Raw genomic sequence first — 21,189 nt, forward strand, 5'->3', positions numbered from 1 at the left:
TCTCCACCATAGGGAATCTCTACCTGTGGTGTGTTTTGGCAAAGTAAAAGGCTGGTGCTGAAATGGAGTACTGAAGTGAGGCTCCACTAATTTTGGGCTCAGCTTCCTCCAATCATTTTCCACAATAGAGGCCTTTCTTTCCAAGACTGAGTTGTTTTGGGCTCTCAGGGTCAACCTCTGGCTACCTACAGCTGGAGGTTGGGTCCCTCTGTTTGGCTTACTGGAGGGACATGCCAGGTCTGGGGCCCTCAGGTCCCAAGTTTGGCTGTGCCCAACAGTGTCCATCTGTGGGAGGTCCCTAACTAATTTTAAGGGGGATCCCTCAGGAGTAAGTTTTATTTTCACTTGGCTAGGACTACTAGCTTCAGTGCCCTTAATCTGCTGATTGGGAAATTCTTTTGGACAGGGGGCCCCTTGGGGTCCAACACTGGCCTCCCTGACCTCTACAGCCCTGGGCTGACTGAGGCAGGGTAGAGAGGGGCAGGTTACCTGCTCCAGACTGGGTCCCACCTTGGAAGGGTCCACTGACATCAGGGGTTCTGCCAGGCTAGGCCTGACTACCTCTGTGGCAGTTTCTTCACAAGGGGTCAGATCAGTTCCCTGAGGAGGCTGATCCTTTCCTAAAGTCTGGTGGGAGGGAGATTTCTCTTCCTCGTCAATACTCTCTGTCTGAGTGGAGTGATCCATAGTTTCAGGCTTCACAACACTATCATCTGTCTGAGTTTGAGCTGTGGCCATCACAACTCTCCCAACCTTTTCAGGAGGGGGCTCAGTTTGGGCGTGGGCTGTTACCATGACAGCCTTGACAACCTGTTCTGGGAAGGAAGTTGTCTGAGATTGGGTGGTGACTGGCACAACCCTCCTGACCTGTTCAGGGAGGACATCTTGGACTGGGGCTGTGGCTATCACTGCCCCACTAACCTTACCATGGGTATTTACCATTTTAGAATGGGTTTCTTGCTCAACTTCAGCCCAGGCTGAGAGCTCTAAATCATTCCCCAGTAGGCAATCTACAGGCAAGTTTGGTGACACTGCCACTCTCTTGTGGCCAGTGACACCTCCCCAGCTGAGATTGACCACTGCCATGGGATGATCTCTCTGTACTCCATCAATATTGGTCACCTGGTATGTGGCACCAGGTAAAAGTTGCCTTGAGGGGACTAGACTCTCAGTCACCATAGTGATGCTAGCCCCTGTATCTCTATAGGCCTCAACTTTTATACCATTGATGAGGGGCTCCTGTCTGTACTTGCCCAAAGTGTTGGGACAAGTTGTGAAGTTGGCAAACCCCATGCCAGTCTCACAGACAAGAGTATCTAAGTCAGGGGACCTGGTTAGGCCAGAGTCCCCAGGAACTCCCAAAGTAAATGCACCCAAATTCTTGGGGGCACTCCCACCACCTGGGGGATTACTACTAGTAGTAACAGGAGGTTTGGGAATGTTACTTGGGGGTATGTTCTCCTTATTGTTATTCTTTGGGCAACTGCTGTCAGTTTTTAAATGACCCACCTGTTTACAGGGATAACAATAAGGTTTCTTCTGGTTATTGGAAGGATTCTGGGACCCACCCCCCTCAGAGGATTTTTGGGGCCCTGATGTGGTTTGATCTGTAGATTTATTCCCACCCTTCTCTTGAGGCTTGGTTGATTCCTTTTTCTGGTCACCACCTTGGTTCTTGGGCCTAATCCTGGTTCTGACCCATTTGTCTGCCCTCTTACCCAATTCTTGTGGAGAGGTCAGATCAGAGTCTACCAGGTGCTGGTGTAATAACTGGTTCTGACAATTATTTAAGACTTGCTCTCTCATAATAAGATTATATAATCCTTTGAAGTCAGTAACCTTGCTACCCAGCAACCAGCCCTCCAAAGCCTTAGTGGCACAATCCACAAAGTCAGACCAGTCCTGAGACTGAGTTTTCTGGGTGTCTCTGAACAGCAACCTGTACTGTTCAGTGGTTAAACCAAACCCATCAACCAGTGTATTCTTCAGGACCTGGTAATTGTTAGCATCCTCTACTCTTGTAGTGAGGAGCTTATCTCTACCTTTACCATCAAAGGAGAGCCACAGTATAGCTGCCCACTGACTCTGGGGAATGCACTGCACAGTGCAGGCCCTCTCCAGAGCAGCCATCCATTTCTGGATATCATCCCCTTGCTTAAAGGGGGGCACTATTTTAGTCAGGTGTTTAGTATCTAAACCCTTCTCTCTATCTCTTGGGAGATTGCTGCCACCAGTGGGAGCTAGCCCACTCATCTGCTGCTCTCTAGCAAAGGCAAGCTTCTCTTTGGCCAGGGCAAGTTCTTCCCTTTCAATCCTCAGTTCAGCTTGTCTCATCCTAGCTTCATGCTCCCTTCTCTGAGGGGAAGTAAATCTCCTCTGTGGAGGATTCCTTCTCCCCTGAGAAGAGGCATTAGAGTGCAGAGATCTATTGGAGTCCCTAGAAAGAGATCTATCTCTCCTAACTCCAAGGTTAGGCCTCATCAGGGTCAGTACTGGGGGTCCCCCAGATCCTTCCCCGAGTAGGTCTAAGTTGGCCCTGGTTAGCCTTCTGACTACCTCAAGACCTTTGTCTACCTCATCCCCAGAGAGTTCCTCCTGATCCTCCTCCTCCTCAACTGCTGTGGCAGTGTTGGGGAGGTCTGGATCCCCAGAGGTTCCCTCTAAGGCTGGCATGTTCTCATGTAACTGAGAAATCTTTCTGGCATCATATGTCTCTAAGAGACCTATCAGAAAGGGAATGGTGGGGTTAGACCCCTGCTTCAGTTTCCTAGAGACACAGATTTGTCTCATCTCCTGGAAACTGAGAGCTGCATATCTTGAAGTGACCTGTGGAGGGTCAACACTGACCAGGGGAGTCTCAGTAGATTCTCCCTGGGTAGACATGCTTTTCTAGTGAGGTGTAAGTGGTGCACTTACCTACACTATGTGTTTGCCTACTGATCCCTTGCTAGAGTTGTAGTTTAGGGTGTGCTAGGCCCTAGGAGCTACAACAGCTGGTTCAGTAGAACTCAGAGTATTCTAAGCTAAGTTATATGTACCTTTAGTACTTATGTGATCTTTCACAAGATATTCTTAGGGCATGTGTGGTAAAACAACAGCAAGCTCAAATCCCACCGCTGCCACCAATGTGAGAAGTTGGCCTGATGTGCAGTGCTCACTATTCTAGTGATCACTATATATCAGTCCAAACAACCCTTATTGATGATTGGTTGTAAGTCAACCTTATAGACCAGCTATCCTAGTAGCATGGATACGAGCAGTCTAAGGCTAAGACTCTAGAGGGCGTGTTAAGCCAGCTGTTTTACCATCACATTACCCCTTGAACACCCAGTGAAAGGACACCACACAAGTGTTATGAAAATAAACAATGTATTTATTAGAATCACAACAACCCTGTACTCTTTATGAGGACAGGGTGCTAAGCACACAACAAAACTCTTATGAAAATACTTAAGTTAGCACGTTATACAAAAATGCCCGAGGGGCACGAAAAACCATATACTCTAAAAGTGGAATGCGAATTACTAGCAGGTAAGTAACAGCACTAATAGGCTTTGGAATCGCTAGGACTGGACTACTGAACCTTTAGATTACTAGCAGGAGGCCTAGGGAACTCGGGTGCAGAGTGTGCACTCTCACGCGGGATGCGGGACAAAGTCTATGGGAGCTAGAATTCACAAAGTTAGTGTTCACGGGCGAACCCGACCTGGTAGGGAGAAAACGACAGTGGATCCTGACCCTTGGATAGTGAGGCTATGCTGGGACACCGAAGTGCCGAAGTTACCTAGCCCAGGGGCTGCAGCTGCATAGGTCTGAAAAGACGTCGGGAATCCTCGTGCCGGACCAGGAGCCTGGAAGGAAGAAGTTGCTGGCAGGCGACCAGTGAAGGAAAGTTCGATGGATCCAAGCCTGGATCAAGGAAGAAGGAAACCTGAAAGCAGAGGGGACCAAGTTCTTGAATCACTAGCCAGTGATTAAGTGGGCACCAGGATGGCACCGGGCGAAGTCACCGCAGTCAGGTGAGTGGGCGCTGCTGGGCTCTGCAGTCTCTCGGACCAGGAGGCGTTGTCGGCGACCAGGATGGAGGTGCGAGCTGTCCCACGAAGGTTCTTGCTGTCGACGTCGCTGGACCCAGGATTGGGCAACAAGTCTTGGCAAATGCAAGGCCCACGCGGTGGACCTAAAATGGCGTCTTAGCCAGACCAGGAGGGTCCAGAGTACTTCTCCGATGGAGGGAAGCAAGGGCCAGTCTGGAGCAACCAGACCAGCAGCAGTGTTGTCGTCGGGCGTCGTTCGGAAGGCCACAAGCCAGCGGGCTAGTAGCCAAACAACGCGGTGAGCAGCAAGAAGCAGAAGGGCCCCACGCCGATCGTGGAGATGCTGGGGGGCTGCTCTTCGGTGCTGGAGCTGCTCAGGGTGGGGGCTTCTCGGACCCCAAAGCACTCACCAGGAAATTACTCGGTGGGCTTGCTGTGCAGAAGTCGTGCAGTCTTGGCGATGGCCGGTCCCTCGAGGTCTCGTCGCACCCACGGTTCTCAGCTGGGCTGTAGAGGTGGGTAGAGGTCAGAGGTGCCAGGGAAGCCGGGTCTCGTCGAGCTGGGCAGTCGGATTCCGGAGGAAGGACGTGCAGCAGACCGCAGTGTTCTTAGATGGTGCCTGCGGATGCAGGGTGACTACTCCTTAGCCACAAGGGAGAATCTTGAAGAAGAAATCGTGAAGTCCTTTCGTGGAAAGTGGTATCTTGATTCCAAAGATGATCTGATTTGGAAGGGGGCCAGTCCCTACCTTTATCTGGGAAAAGGGGGCTGGCACGCGACTAAGTCCTGCCCTATGGGTGGGACCAGGAGGGGGGTGGTTACACCCACTTCCTTTGGCGGGCTTTCCCCAGGCCAGGGGCTGGAGTGCCCCTGGAACTGGTTTCAGCCGGCCTATGCACAGTGAGCACCGGGGTGCCACTTGCAGTCACCTTCCTCTGTAGCCCTGCCTACCTGGAATACACAAAGCCCTGTCTGGGACGGTGCTGGCACCGCCCCTGGCAGGAAACCCTTTGTCCTTGCCTCCTGCTCTGGGAGGACTCCCAGCAGCAGGAGGGCAGACTTGTGTCTCGGTGGCAGCATCCATTTTGTGGATGCTAAGGCTCTGTCTGACTTTAACCGGGGTTACAGGTTACATACATGTCGTGTCCCTCTAGAAGGGTGGAATGCTAACCCCGTCGCCAGAATTGGCGAGGGGTTAGTATTCCAATTCGTATGACACCTTACTCGACATGTTTTGATAAAGCGATACCAGAGTTGGCATATAACCGCGAGGATTATAATGCACTTAAGAGTATATGGTATGCGATATCATGGAAACGGCTAAGGGATGGATCCCGAAAGCCGCAGACAGGCTCAGCTCATGCCAGAGCACCATCTCACACGATTCCAAGCACTCTGCCTTCAGGATTGTTAAGGCCTGCCATAGGAGTGACTGATAGGAGATCTGTGTGTCCATTTTAGGGTTAGATATAGGTATACTATATCTAAAGCAAAGGGTGATTACACCACCTTGCCCCAGCTGTCAAGCAGCCAGTTGTGTCAGATTTGGATGGCCAGCCAGGGGTGGCATAATACATGCTGCAGCCCCTGGTAGGCCCTGGGTATACCTATGCCCTGGGTACCTAAGGTACACTGTACAGGGACTGATAAGGTGACTCAGTATCCAATTGGATATGTACCTAGGGTACATGGAATCCATTTTACAGAGAGCAGTAGGCCTGGGGTCCTGAATAGCAGGGCCCCAGGTCAACTAAGTCAGAAAACCAGCAAAACACCAGGCAAAAAGTTGGGGGCAACCATAGTCAGGGATCTACCTTCCTACACTGGTGATGGAAATGTACACTCTGTGTAGAATCTTGAGTTGGATGAGCCGCAGCTTGGATGAGATAGCTACCTCCCTGGGGGAGTGTAGGAGAGTAGGGTCTGCAATCCTATGATCACCCAGATTTTTGCTTTTTGCTGCACTGGTTTACGACTTTCCCTGGCTGTGGGCCTGCTAATCAGACCCACAGCCTAGCTGTTCTCTCTATCCAAATTGTACTCAGGTACTGAATTGGCACTGGGCCCTCTCCAAGTCCCTGTACCCAGGGCTGAGGTGTACCCAGAAGTCTCCCAGGGGCTGAAGCATGTATTATGGGCTCGATTTCCCGCCTGCCCGCCTCGTTCCGACCCGGCAATAGTGCCGTTGTGCGGAGGGCGGACAGGCAAGAGCCAGGCAGACTGCACTTCCGGTTTCCCCGGAGTTGAGGTTAGCGCTCTAGTGGCTACCTCACTCCGGGCTATTTAGGCCGTCCTGACCATCGAGCCAGCGCGGTAGGGAGACGGTGGCAGTGTCTCCCAGACCCGCTGCTGTGCTAGAGAGCGTTCCTACTTTCACGAGAAGTGGTAATTTTAGGGGGCTGCGAGAAGCGCCAAAACAAACGGACTGATTTTAGAGTCTGTGACATTTTTATCTGTATAATTGTGTTTTTTTTTTTTTTCACAACAAGTTTATTGACAAAGATGAGCATATGTAACAAGACGGACCCCCACAATCGGGAAGGCACCATCAGACATTCCGATACAATCAAGAAAATAGAATTGAGTATTCAGTCAATAATCATTGCAGCACAAGGTCATAAGAAACGATCATCTCTGTCTTTATCACTAAATTATCCACTCATCCCCAACTCCCGGATCCCTCCCCTGAATCCCACCCTAACCCTATGCATGTGTGTATGGACGGTGTCGATGAAAATTCTCAAAGTGGTAAGTGTGTGTGTGGGGGGGGGGAACGGGGCCGTCCGGCCACAGGGAGTTAAAGATCTTCCTCTGGTTCCACTGGGGGGTCCAGCAACAGGCCCCTGTAGTCCGCCCATCTCTTCCATACCTTAAAGTGCTTACGGGGGCACCCTCGGGCCTCAAAGATCGGTCGTTCCAGACCCATGCAGAAGTCTATGCCAGCCTTCCACGCACACAGAGGGGGGGGTCTCACATCCTTCCATACTCGGGCTAGGTCTCTCTTGGCCACCACCAGCCCCAGGAGGAGCAGGTGTCTCTTGTACATATTGCCACCAACCCCCTCTAGAATATGTAGCAGACCCAGACGGTGGGTACGAGGGAGGGTCCATCCCAACACTTCCGACAAGCAGTCCCATACACCTCTCCAGAAGCCAACTAATCTAGGACACGACCACAACGTGTGGAGCAACGTACCCCTCTCCAGCCCGCATCTCAGACAGTCCGGGGACTCTATCAGTCCCGCCTTCCACAAACGCTCGCGGGTATAGTAGGCTCTGTGCAGGATTTTGAATTGGATTAATCGGAATCGGACGGCAATGGCCGCACCCCTCGGGGATACCAAGGCCTCACGCCAATCATCCTCATCCAGCTGACCCACGTCCATCTCCCAGGCCGCCTTCAGTGGAAGGAGGGTGGAGGAGCAATGGATGACCATTGTCTGGTAAATGCGTGAAACTTTTTTATCTCCAAGATCGCCCATGAATACCTTAGCTTCAATCGGGCTGAAGTCAGGAAGGGAGTCAATGCCGGTGAGACTGGGCAGCAGCGCATGCCGGAATTGCAAATATCGAAAAAATTGAGATTGGGGCATGTCAAACTCGGTGCGAAGGGCCTGAAAGGATTTGAGGGCTGTGCCAGACATCACTTGGCCTAATTGCGAAATACCAATTGCGTCCCAGCCATCAAAACCTGATAGCTTAGACAGTTCCGGTAGCAAGCCGTTACGCCACAAGGGCGTCTCCGCGGTCAGTCTGCCCCACCAGCCCATGCGTCGCAGGGCCTGCCGCCACACCGCAAAGACAAGTTGTGTAACCCTCGGCAGAGATCGACGCAACCGGGGTGAATAGAGGATGGTGTGGAGCGAGTTGTCGCCCATCAAGGCACGTTCCAGGGCGTAGGCTGGGTCTTCGCCATTGCTATACCACCAGTCGTTTAGAATGAGGAGGTGTGCGGCTTGATAGTAGGACTGCAGATCCGACGTGGCCAAGCCCCCACCGTAGGTGGACAAAAAGCACGTACGTAGCGCAACCCTGGCGGCCCCTCCGGCCCACAGGAAGCGGCCCAGCAGAGAATTGACCTGTCGAAACCACTGAGGTGGGACAGGATATGGGTGGTTCTGTAGCTGATACAAGAGGCGTGGTAGCGCCACCATCTTAAAAATGGCAGAGCGGCCAAAGATGGACAGGGGCATCCGAGACCAAGTCTTAACGTCCGACTGTACCCTCTCCCAGACTGGTATGAGATTATGATCCCAAGCAGTGGCTGCCGAGGTCGATAGAAATACGCCGAGATATTTCAGCCCGGTCGTAGCCACCCGCAGCCCTGAGGCCCAGGGGTCCGCCAAGGCGCCCCCTCCTAGCACCCACAATGTGGATTTATGAAGGTTCAGATATAGGCCCGAGGCCTCCCCAAATTGTTGCATCACCTCCAGGACACGCGGGCCCGAGTGCTGCAAGTCGGTAAGGAAAAAGAGGACGTCATCCGCATACAGGGCTATTTTGTCAGACAGAGTGGCAGTCCATTGAAAGCCCTGTATCAGCGCATCCTGGCGCACTCTGGCAGCTAGGGGCTCCATGGCCAGTGCGAACAGGTAGGGGGAAAGAGGGCAACCCTGTCTGGTCCCGCGGCCGATATGGAACGTTTCGGACACAGCCCCGGCGACCCGCACCGAGGCCGTGATGTCGGTGTAGAGGAGCCGGACGTATGACAGAAAGACCGGGCCCAAGTTAAGGCCGCGCAGCAAGGCAAACAGGTACGACCAGCTGACAGAGTCAAAGGCCTTGTTAATGTCGGCCAGCAACAGCGCTGCCCGGTCCCCCAGAGTCTCAACCGCGTCAATCGCCGCCTGAGCGCGACGGATATTATGTCGCGTTGCCCTGTGTGGCATGAAACCTGCCTGATCAGGATGGACCAGGTCGGTGATAAGAGGAGCTAGGCGGTTCGCCAGGGCCTTGGCCAAAATCTTGGCCTCCACATTAATCAAAGAGATGGGCCTATATGAGTCATGACTGTCTGGGGGTCTGCCCGGCTTCAGGAAGACCACTATTTCGGCATGTCGCCAATCTGGGGGCAACACCCCTCTGGTACGCGCCGCTTCCAGCGCCCGGCGATAATAAGATCCAAGCTGAACATGGAATTTCTTGAAAAATTCGCTAGGATAGCCATTTGGGCCGGGGGCCTTGCCAGTGTTAAGTTGCCCCAAAGCATCTCCCAACTCCTCAGCTGTGAGGGGAGCATCCAGGGCCGTCTTAGTCTCATCAGATATCGGCACGGGCGGCAGCTCCTCAAGGAATCGGGCCAAGTCGCCATCCGACAACCGGTCACGCGGGGCATACTGGGTGGAGTAGTACATGGCAAAACTCGTAGCCAATTCATGTGGATCGGTCATAACCTCCCCACCACCATTCGTGAGACCGGGCAGTAGGAGGGGTTGAAAGTGTTGTTGGCACAATCTATGCAGCATGGAGCAGGACTTGTCCCCCCATTGATATATCCTACTTCTGGTGGCCAGCCACGCCTGCCTGGCCTCATCCATCAGGAGGGACCCGTAGGTTTGCTGTGCTTGTAGAAGCAGGCGTAGCCCGATGACATCACCACCCTCACGACTTTCTCGCTCCAGAGCCGTTACCCGTACAGCCGCCTCTGCAACCTGCTCTCGACGCTTCCGACGGGCCGCCGAGCACCATGCAATATCTGCTCCCCGTATGGTAGGCTTCATGGCCTCCCACACCATCCCCACATCAGCGCCCGCCACTAGATTTTCCCGCCAGAAATGGTCAATCGTTTCACGTAAATGGTTAGCATATGTCGGCTGAAGGAGATGCCACGAGGACATCCTCCATCGAAACGGCTGTCTTTTCCGAAGGAGTTCCAGTCCAATCGAGACGGGGGAATGGTCGGACAGGCCCCTCGGTAAGATGTCCGCGCTCTTCACCCTGCACAAATAGTCCCGAGGCACAAACACACAGTCGAGCCTCGAAAAGGAGCCGTGTACAGCCGAGACATACGTATAGTCCCGGGCCGTGGGGTGCATATGTCGCCACACATCAACCCAGCCCAACCCCTCACTCATTGCACGCAGTCTGGAGGGCGAAGGGGAGGGGGGCGGGAGCTCAGATCCCCCTAGGCGCCTCTGGCGATCCACGCTTACATTCATCACATCATTCCAATCTCCCCCAATCACTGCTAAGGGTCCCGAGATGTCCTCCCATACAGCAAACAGCCTCTCGGCTAAGGCCCACTGGAGTGGGGGGGGGGCGTAAACACTGCCAAACACCACCGACTCCGCACCCACCCTGCCCTTAATAAACAGGTAACGACCCTGAGGATCTACCCACTGCTTCTCGTGGATATAAGCCACCCTGCGGTGAATCAATATGGCGACTCCCCTGGACCCCCTGGAGAACCCGGCATGGAAGACCTGTTGATATCCAAATCTCTGTAGGCCCAGAGCCTTTGTACCCATCATGTGTGTTTCTTGAAGTAAAAGGACATCTGCAGCTTCATTCTTCCCCCAGCGTAACACAGCCCCACGTTTGATTTTATCTAAAAGCCCCCTGACATTCCACGTAATCACTCGTATAGTATCTACAGGAAGTCTACGAACCGGTTCAGCCATGGTCCATTAAGATCCAACACCCGAGCCCTCCACTCCCGCGCCACCCACCACACGTCATATGGAACATCGTTGCAACACACACATGCATAGCCCTGTCAACCCCAAGGACAACGGTCCCCAACCCCACGGTCCCGCAACCCCAAACAGTCCCCGTCCCCAACTCAGCGGCCCTAACCCCGACCGCCCTCATCCCGCCACCCCCAACCCTATACCTCAAAGAACCTTGAAGTACCTGTCGCGGCATGGGTGGTCCCGAGACCAGAACATAGGGCCCGGGCCCACCCATACCAATGGATCCCAACATTCCCAAACGGAACAGGAAGCCTACTCCCCCTCCCACAGAGTCTCTCTCTCTAGAGGGAGAGTGGTAGCCACCATCACGCAGTCCCCGACCCCCCACCCCACAGCCCCATTCTCAATTAGAGGACAGAAAAAGTACTGCCCCATGGCGGCAGCAGTGCCGGGCAGTCATCAAGGCCCAGACGACTCGATGAGTCCAACCAGAAGTCACAGCCGTGACAGTAGAGATGGAAAGGCAGGGCCTTGGAATGTGTTAGTGGTCTGTCCCAGATTGTTCGGAGTCTTCGGTCCTGCCACTGGTCTGTGTGCCATCAACCGAGGCCGCACGTCTGCGCGATTTGGACCGCTTGGTTCGGCCCCTCCTCCTCGACGTCCGGTCTTGCTGAGCCCGTGGTGAGCCCTCTGGAGAGCCCGGATTGAGCCCCGGTTGCGAGTTCGGTCTAATCCGCACCGTTTCATCTGTCCATTTGAAGAGGTCTTCCGGCGTATCAAAAAACAATGTCCGCGATTGAAAAATCACCCTCAGGCGTGCCGGATACAACAGGGAATATTGGAGCTTAAGATAATTGTGTTTTTTTATCTGGACAGACTCACGTGTTCATTTTAAAACAGCTCCTCTCCCTCTAAATCTCCTGGGCTCGATTTCCCGCCTGCCCGCCTCGTTCCGACCCGGCAATAGTGCCGTTGTGCGGAGGGCGGACAGGCAAGAGCCAGGCAGACTGCACTTCCGGTTTCCCCGGAGTTGAGGTTAGCGCTCTAGTGGCTACCTCACTCCGGGCTATTTAGGCCGTCCTGACCATCGAGCCAGCGCGGTAGGGAGACGGTGGCAGTGTCTCCCAGACCCGCTGCTGTGCTAGAGAGCGTTCCTACTTTCACAAGAAGTGGTAATTTTAGGGGGCTGCGAGAAGCGCCAAAACAAACGGACTGATTTTAGAGTCTGTGACATTTTTATCTGTATAATTGTGTTTTTTATCTGGACAGACTCACGTGTTCATTTTAAAACAGCTCCTCTCCCTCTAAATCTCCTGGGCTCGATTTACCGCCTGCCCGCCTCGTTCCGACCCGGCAATAGTGCCGTTGTGCGGAGGGCGGACAGGCAAGAGCCAGGCAGACTGCACTTCCGGTTTCCCCGGAGTTGAGGTTAGCGCTCTAGTGGCTACCTCACTCCGGGCTATTTAGCCACGCCCTTCCCATAAGCGCGCAGCGGTTGCGCGCAGGGGGCGCCTTCGAGCGCGCCTAAGAAGCGCCGAAGAAAAGCCCGTCTGCGCCCGTCCGCGACAGGACGGGTAAGGCGATGGACTCTGACCCCACCCAACGAGCTCTGACCGGTAAAGGCACACGGATAATTAGCTACTCGGCCCAAACGCTTCTGACCTTTAGACCATCATGGTCATGTAGCACGAACATTCCTTGGCACCGGGTAGAGGGAGGTTTCTCCTGTCTGCAATGCCGGCGTCTATCTCGAAATAGTATTCCCCCCTCAGTTCCTAAACCCCCTCCTTCGGGTCTCAGGAGTTTTTTCCTTAATGTACGGTCATTACCTAAGCATCAACATCAAGTGTGGGATCTAATCTACTCTATGCAACCAGACATCTGCTTCCTGGCCGAAACATGGCTAAAGCCACATACAGTCACTGCCATTGCCATGGGGATCCCTGCTGGGTATAAAATTAAACATCTAGACCGAGAAATAAAAACCGGAGGCGGCCTCGCTATTATACATAAGGATTGTATAAAAGTCACTATAAGTGAGCAGCACATGCACCCTCAATTAGAAATAATGATTTTTAAATTCACCCTTACCAATCATATTACCTGGAAAGGTGCTTTGGTATACCGACCCCCAGGCACTAACACGAATTTTGCTCTTCTTCTTCAAGAAATCCTGGCCCCTCATATAAAATCTAAAGAAGATTTTCTTCTTCTGGGAGATTTCAATACACATGTTGATCTACCCACACACTCTGATGCCACTGCCTTGATTACAGACCTTGCCAACTTAGGTCTGGAATTACAGAATCACGGACCCACCCATAAAGGAGGACACATGTTAGATCTACTCTTCTGTAACTGTGCTAAAGTTATTTGTTCCCCGGCAAAAGAAATAGCATGGACAGATCATTCCATGCTCGAATTTCTTTTGGTTACCCCTGTAAAAACTGTTAAGAGTGTTCCTCTTCCCCCTACTTGGCGACGAGAGTGGCATAAAGTCACGGCCAATAAAATCCAGGAATTCTGGATAAAGCCATAAATCTCAGCAACCGACACCGCTGATATGGCCTTAACCAAGCTTAATGTCTCAATTAAGCAAGCTATTGACATTATAGCCCCATTAAAAAAGCACAAACAATACCCAGTGTCTAAACAAGACAGCTGGTATACCCATGAATTGAGGGTAGCTAAGCAAAACTGCAGACGGGCTGAGAAAGCTTGGAGGAAAGGGAAGACCGAGAGCAGTAGAGTAGCTTTCTTAGATACTCAATCTAAGTACTACAAAAATATCAAGCAAGCCAGGAAGCAACATTTAACACAGCAGATTGCACAAGCCGGCAACTGCTCTAAGGAGCTTTTTAACATTTTGCAGAATTTTACTAAGCAGACTGCTTGTGACAGCTCTGAGGACTTTTCACAAGACCTATGTGATGAAGTCTCGAGATATTTTGAGGATAAAATAAAAAACATCTACGAAAAAATAGTGGCAGCCAATGATGCTATAAAAATCTCCAACATAGACCATCCCTATCCCCAAATATCGGTGTCTGGTAATAAACCCACCCTTTCATCTTTTCCTCCGATTACCAACACAGAGCTCCTTTCCCTCTGCAGCCACATTAAATCTGGGTCGCCTAATGACCTTATTCCAACTAAAATGGTCGGCCCCATGATTCCCATTCTGGGCCCGCACATGCTGGATGTGATTAACATCTCCCTAACTGAAGGCCAGGTCCCTGCAGATTGGAAAAGGGCGGTGGTGAACCCGATCAGGAAAAAGGCATCCTCTCCTTGGACAGACCTCTCCAATCTACGACCTATCTCCCTCCTGCCTCACCTGGGTAAGGTTACAGAGAGACATGTGAACACCTATCTCTCTCAACATCTGGAAGCGACGGAAGGCCTGGACTACTCACAATCTGGGTTCAGGCCTAACCACAGCACAGAATCAGCCCTTCAAACAGTGACCAACAACATCAGAATGGCACTGGATGAGGGCAGTTCCCTGATTCTGGTGCTGTTGGACCTTTCCGCCGCTTTCGATACGGTGTCTCACACTGTGCTCCTTGACCGCCTAGGTGAGGTCGGCGTGGAGGGAGGAGCTCTGACTTGGTTGAGGAGCTTTCTGACTGGTCGTGTCCAAGAAGTTAGGCTGGGCTCCCACAAATCCATGCTAAGGGAGCTCAATAAGGGCGTGCCACAAGGCTCATGCCTCAGCCCTACACTTTTCAATGTGTATGTGGCACCCCTAGCCAACTTAGCTAGATCTTTCGGTTTCACCCCGGTGTCGTACGCTGACGACACCCAACTCCTTTTCCCTTTTAAAACTCTCACATCTGCAATAAAAAGATCTTTTGCAGATGGTATGAGAGCCATTGCAGACTGGATGTCAACTAACTGTCTGCAGTGCAATGTGGGGAAAACGGAGGTCATGTGTTTTGGACAAGCGGCAACATATTGGTCATCTGACTGGTGGCCCGTGGAGCTTGGCCCTGTCCCCACCCCCAAGAGTTCTGTTAGGAACCTGGGAGTGCTCTTTGATCAGCAACTCACTTTCAAGGGACATGTCAATCAGGTTGCTGGTACCTGCTTCCGGGCTATCGGGATGTTGAGACGAGTCTTCCCCTATATTCCAGACCATCATAGAAAAACGCTCGTGCAGGCTCTGGTCATCAGCAGGGTGGATTACTGCAATGGGCTGCTCCTCGGAGCTAACGAGGAGCAGCTCAGTAAATTGCAAGTAATCCAAAACACAGCAGCAAGGATTGTCCTGAATGTTCCAGCTAGGACTCCTTCCAGTCCCCTGCTGAAGAGACTCCACTGGCTTCCAGTGAGGAAGCGAGTCCAATTTAAGACTCTATGCACGATTCACAAGAGCATGATAGGGGAGGGCCCGAAGTACATGATTAAGATCTTTCAGCCCTACATCCCGGGGCGTTTTTTGCGCTCCAGTCATCAGCAGCTCCTGCAGATACCAAGAGTAAAAAAAAACAGACAAGGTGGCCGTGCATTAGCCTATGCCGGCCCAACACTCTGGAATTCCTTGCCCCCAGAACTCAGATTAATCTCCAGTCATCTGTGTTTCCGGAAGAATTTAAAGACGTACCTGTATCCCGATAAATAAATTACTACTCAGTTTCTGCACTCTTTATTAGTCATGCTCTCGTAACTAGCACAATCTCATGGTACAGCAATAGCGCAGAGATACCCCTTCGGGAGTCTAGTCTGGCGCTTTATAAGAATGTAAAATAAATAAATAAATAAATGCCACCCCTGGGCTGACTAACTAAACTGACACAACTGGCTGCACGACAGCTGGGGCAAGGTGGTGTACTCACCCTTTGCTTTAGATATAGTATACCTATATCTAACCCTAAAATGGACACACAGATCTCCTATCAGTCACTCCTATGGCAGGCCTTAACAATCCTGAAGGCAGAGTGCTTGGAATCGTGCGAGATGGTGCTCTGGCATGAGCTGAGCCTGTCTGCGGCTTTCGGGATCTATCCCTTAGCCGTTTCCATGATATCGCATACCATATACTCTTAAGTGCATTATAATCCTCGCGGTTAAATGCCAACTCTGGTGTCGCTTTATCAAAACATGTCGAGTAAGGTGTCATACGACTTGGAATACTAACCCCTCGCCAATTCTGGCGACGGGGTTAGCATTCCACCCTTCTAGAGGGACACGACATGCATGTAGCCTGTAACCCCGGTTAAAGTCGAACAGAGCCTCAGCTCCACAAAATGGATGCTGCCACCGAGACACAAGTCTGCCCTCCTGCTGCTGGGAGTCCTCCCAGAGCAGGAGATAAGGACAAAGGGTTTCCTGCCAGGGGCGGTGCCAGCACCGTCCCAGACAGGGTTTTGTGTATTGTAGGTAGGCAGGGCTTCAGAGGAAGGTGACTGCACGTGGCACCCCGGTGCTCACTGTGCATAGGCTGGCTTGAACCAGTTCCAGGGACACTCCAGACCCTGTGCTGGGGAAAAGCCCGCCAAGGAAGTGGGTGTAACCACCCCCCTCCTGGTCCCACCCATAGGGCAGGACCTAGTCGCGTGCCAGCCCCCTTTTCCCAGATAAAGGTAGGGACTGGCCCCCTTCCAAATCAGATCATCTTTGAAATCAAGATACCACTTTCCACGAAAGGACTTCACGATTTCTTCTTCAAGATTCTCCCTTGTGGCTAAGGAGTAGTCACCCTGCATCCGCAGGCACCATCTAAGAACATTGCGGTCTGCTGCACGTCCTTCCTCCGGAATCCGACTGCCCAGCTCGACGTGACCCGGCTTCCCTGGCACCTCTGACCTCTACCCACCTCTACAGCACAGCTGAGAACCGTGGGTGCGACGAGACCTCGAGGGACCGGCCATCGCCAAGACTGCACGACTTCTGCCCAGCAAGCCCACCGAGTAATTTCCTGGTGAGTGCTTTGGGGTCCGAGAAGCCCCCACCCTGAGCAGCTCCAGCACCGAAGAACAGCCCCCCAGCATCTCCACGATCGGCGTGGGGCCCTTCTGCTTTTTGCTGCTCACCGCGTTGTTTGGCTACTAGCCCGCTGGCTTGTGGCCTTCCGAACGACGCCCAACGACAACACTGCTGCTGGTCTGGTTGCTCCAGACTGGCCCTTGCTTCCCTCCATCGGAGAAGTACCCTGGACCCTCCTGGTCCGGCTAAGACGCCATTTTAGGTCCACCGCGTGGGCCTTGCATTTGCCAAGACTTGTTGCCCAATCCTGGGTCCAGCGACGTCGACAGCAAGAACCTTCGTGGGACAGCTCGCACCTCCATCCTGGTCGCCGACAACGCCTCCTGGTCCGAGAGACTGCAGAACCCAGCAGCGCCCACTCACCTGACTGCGGTGACTTCGCCCGGTGCCATCCTGGTGCCCACTTAATCACTGGCTAGTGATTCAAGAACTTGGTCCCCTCTGCTTTCAGGTTTCCTTCTTCCTTGATCCAGGCTTGGATCCATCGAACTTTCCTTCACTGGTCGCCTGCCAGCAACTTCCTTCTTCCAGGCTCCTGGTCCGGCACGAGGATTCCCGACGTCTTTTCAGACCTATGCAGCTGCAGCCCCTGGGCTAGGTAACTTCGGCACTTCGGTGTCCCAGCATAGCCTCACTATTCAAGGGTCAGGATCCACTGTCGTTTTCTCCCTACCAGGTCGGGTTCGCCCGTGAACACTAACTTTGTGAATTCTAGCTTCCATAGACTTTGTCCCGCATCCCGCGTGAGAGTGCACACTCTGCACCTGAGTTCCCTAGGCCTCCTGCTAGTAATCTAAAGGTTCAGTAGTCCAGTCCTAGCGATCCCAAAGCCTCTGAGAATCGTTACTTACCTGCTATTAATTCGCATTCCACTTTTAGAGTATATGGTTTTTCGTGCCCCTCAGGCATCTGTGTATAACGTGCTAACTTAAGTATTTTCGTAAGAGTTTTGTTGTGTGCTTAGCACCCTGTCCTCATAAAGAGTACAGGGTTGTTGTGATTCTAATAAATACATTGTTTATTTTCATAACACTTGTGTGGTGTCCTTTCACTGGGTGTTCAAGGGGTAATGTGATGGTGAAACAGCTGGCTTAACACGCCCTCTAGAGTCTTAGCCTTAGACTGCTCGTATCCATGCTACTAGGATAGCTGGTCTATAAGGTTGACTTACAACCAATCATCAATAAGGGTTGTTTGGACTGATATATAGTGATCACTAGAATAGTGAGCACTGCACATCAGGCCAACTTCTCACATTGGTGAGCAGCGGTTGGGATTTGAGCTTGCTGTTGTTTTACCACACATGCCCTAAGAATATCTTGTGAAAGATCACATAAGTACTAAAGGTACATATAACTTAGCTTAGAATACTCTGAGTTCTACTGAACCAGCTGTTGTAGCTCCTAGGGCCTAGCACACCCTAAACTACAACTCTAGCAAGGGATCAGTAGGCAAACATATAGTGTAGGTAAGTGCACCACTTACACCTCACTAGAAAAGCATGTCTAACCATGGAGAGTCCACTGAGACTCCCCTGGTCAGTGTTGACCCTCTACAGGTCACTTCCAGATATGCAGCTCTCAGTTTCCAGGAGATGAGACAAATCTGTGTCTCCAGGAAACTGAAGCAGGGGTCTAACCCCACCACTCCCTTTCTGATAGGTCTCTTAGAGACATATGATGCCAGAAAGCTTTCTCAGTTACATGAGAACATGCCAGCCTTAGAGGGAACCTCTGAGGATCCAGATCTCCCCAACATTGCTAATGCAGTTGAGGAGGAGGATCAAGAGGAACTCTCTGGGGATGAGGTAGACAAGGGTCTTGAGGTAGTCAGAAGGCTAACCAGGGCCAACTTAGACTTACTTGGGCTAGGATCTGGGGAACCCCCAGTACTAACCCGAAGTGGGCCTAACCTTGGAGTTAGGAGAGATAGATCTCTTTCTAGGGACTCCAATAGATCTCTGCACTCTAATGCCTCTTCCCAGAGGAGAAGGAATCCTCCACAGAGGAGATTCACTTCCCCTCAGAGAATGGAGCATGAAGCTAGGATGAGACAAGCTGAACTGAGGATTGAAAGGGAAGAACTTGCCCTGGCCAAAGAGAAGCTTGCCTTTGCTAGAGAGCAGCAGATGAGTGGGCTAGCTCCCACTGGTGGCAGCAATCTCCCAAGAGATAGAGAGAATGGTTTAGATACTAAACACCTGACTAAGATAGTGCCCCCCTTTAAGCAAGGGGATGATATCCAGAAATGGATGGCTGCTCTGGAGAGGGCCTGCACTGTGCAGTGCATTCCCCAGAGTCAGTGGGCAGCTATACTGTGGCTCTCCTTTGATGGTAAAGGTAGAGATAAGCTCCTCACTACAAGAGTGGAGGATGCTAACAATTACCAGGTCCTGAAGAATACACTGGTTGATGGGTTTGGTTTAACCACTGAACAGTACAGGTTGCTGTTCAGAGACACCCAGAAAACTCAGTCTCAGGACTGGTCTGACTTTGTGGATTGTGCCACTAAGGCTTTGGAGGGCTGGTTGCTGGGTAGCAAGGTTACAGATTACACAGGATTGTATAATCTAATGATGAGAGAACAAATTTTAAACAATTGTCAGAACCAGTTGCTGCACCAGCACCTTGTTGATTCAGATCTGACCTCTCCCCAAGAATTGGGAAAGAAGGCAGACAAATGGGTCAGGACAAGGATCAAGCAGAACCAGAACCAGGGTGGTCAGAAGAAAGCAGACCAGAAGGGTAATGTTAAGAATGAGCAAAATGACCAGAAGTCTTCACCAGGTCCCCAACAAACCAAAGAGGGTGGGGGTCAGGCTTCCCAGAAGAAGAAGACTCAAGAAGGCCAGTCAAAAAGGTGGTGCCAGTACTGCAAAAGTAAATCTCACTGGTTTAGTGAGTGCACCAAAAGAGGAGGACAAACTCCTGCCACTACAGCCCCTAAGGCAACTGCACCCCCTCGTACAGTCAGTAGTGGTAGTGTACCTCCCAAGGCATTAGTTGGGTTAACCTTGGGTACTGAGGGGTCTGACAACTTAGTTGGCACACTCACTCAGGCTGTCCTTGTCTGTACAGGGGATATGGATATGTCCCCTGAGATAAGTCCCAATACTTTGGGCAAATGCAGGCAGACACCTTTGATAAATGGCAAAATGGCTCAGGCCTATAGGGACACTTGTGCCAGTGTCACCATGGTGACACCTAACTTTGTGGACCCTGGACAGATCATGCCAGGTACTGATTTCCTGGTGACCAATGCCAGCAATGTCACTACTAGTCATAGTGTGGCAATTGTGGCTTTCTCCTGGGGTGGAGTGAAGGGACAAAAGAAAGTTGTAGTCAGTTCAGACCTCCCAGTTGATTGTTTGTTGGGCAATGATTTGGAGTCATCACAATGGTCAGAAGTGGAGCAGAGGACTCACATGGAAATGTTAGGCTTGCCAGCACATGTGCTTGCTGTGACTAGGTCACAGGCCAGAAGATGCCCCACTGAACAGGTGCTGGATCCTGAAATTATGGACCAGACACCTCCCAAGAAGAAGAGCAGTAGGGTTAAGGCGTTGCCTTCCCCCTTGCCCCAGGTTGAGGATCAAGTCTCTGAGGAGGCTGATCTGAGAGAACTGAGGGAAACTGAGCCTAAAGAGCTTGAACTTGATCAAGTTGAGTTTCTGGGCTCAGGGGGACCCTCCAGAGCAGACCTGGGGAAGGCACAGTTAGACTGCCCTTCCCTTGAACCCCTCAGACAGCAGGCTGCTGCTGAGGCTGCAGGGAATGCCACAGGTGCCCACAGGGTATACTGGGAAGATGGACTCCTGTACTCTGAGTCAAGAGACCCCAAGCCTGGTGCAACCAGGAGGCTGGTCATCCCCTTGTCTCTGAGAGGTTTCCTTCTCACCTTGGCCCATGAGATTCCCCTTGCAGGTCACTTAGGTCAGACAAAGACTTGGGACAGGCTTGTCTCACACTTTCACTGGCCCCATATGAATGAGAATACCAAGGAGTTTTGTCGCTCCTGTGTCACTTGCCAAGCCAGTGGTAAGTCAGGTGGCACAACAAAGGCCCCCCTCATACCACTACCTGTGGTGGGGGTTCCCTTTGAAAGAGTGGGGATTGACATTGTTGGTCCAATGGAACCCCAGACAGCATCAGGGCACAAGTTTATACTGGTGGTGGTGGATCATGCCACCAGGTATCCTGAGGCTATTCCCCTTAGGACCACTACAGCACCTGTAGTGGCAAGAGCCCTAGTTGGAGTGTTCTCCAGAGTGGGTTTCCCTAAGGAGGTCGTTTCTGACAGAGGTACAAACTTCATGTCAGGATATCTGACTGCAATGTGGAAGGAGTGTGGTGTGAACTACAAGTTCACCACACCCTATCACCCACAATGCAATGGGCTTGTTGAGAGATTCAACAGGACCCTGAAAGGGATGATTCATGGACTACCTGAAACTCTTAGGAGAAGATGGGATGTCCTGATCCCCTGCCTCTTGTTTGCTTACAGAGAGGTCCCACAGAAGGGGGTTGGCTACAG

Source organism: Lissotriton helveticus, chromosome 12 (assembly GCF_964261635.1).
Source record: "Lissotriton helveticus chromosome 12, aLisHel1.1, whole genome shotgun sequence".
Lineage (NCBI taxonomy): Eukaryota > Metazoa > Chordata > Amphibia > Caudata > Salamandridae > Lissotriton > Lissotriton helveticus.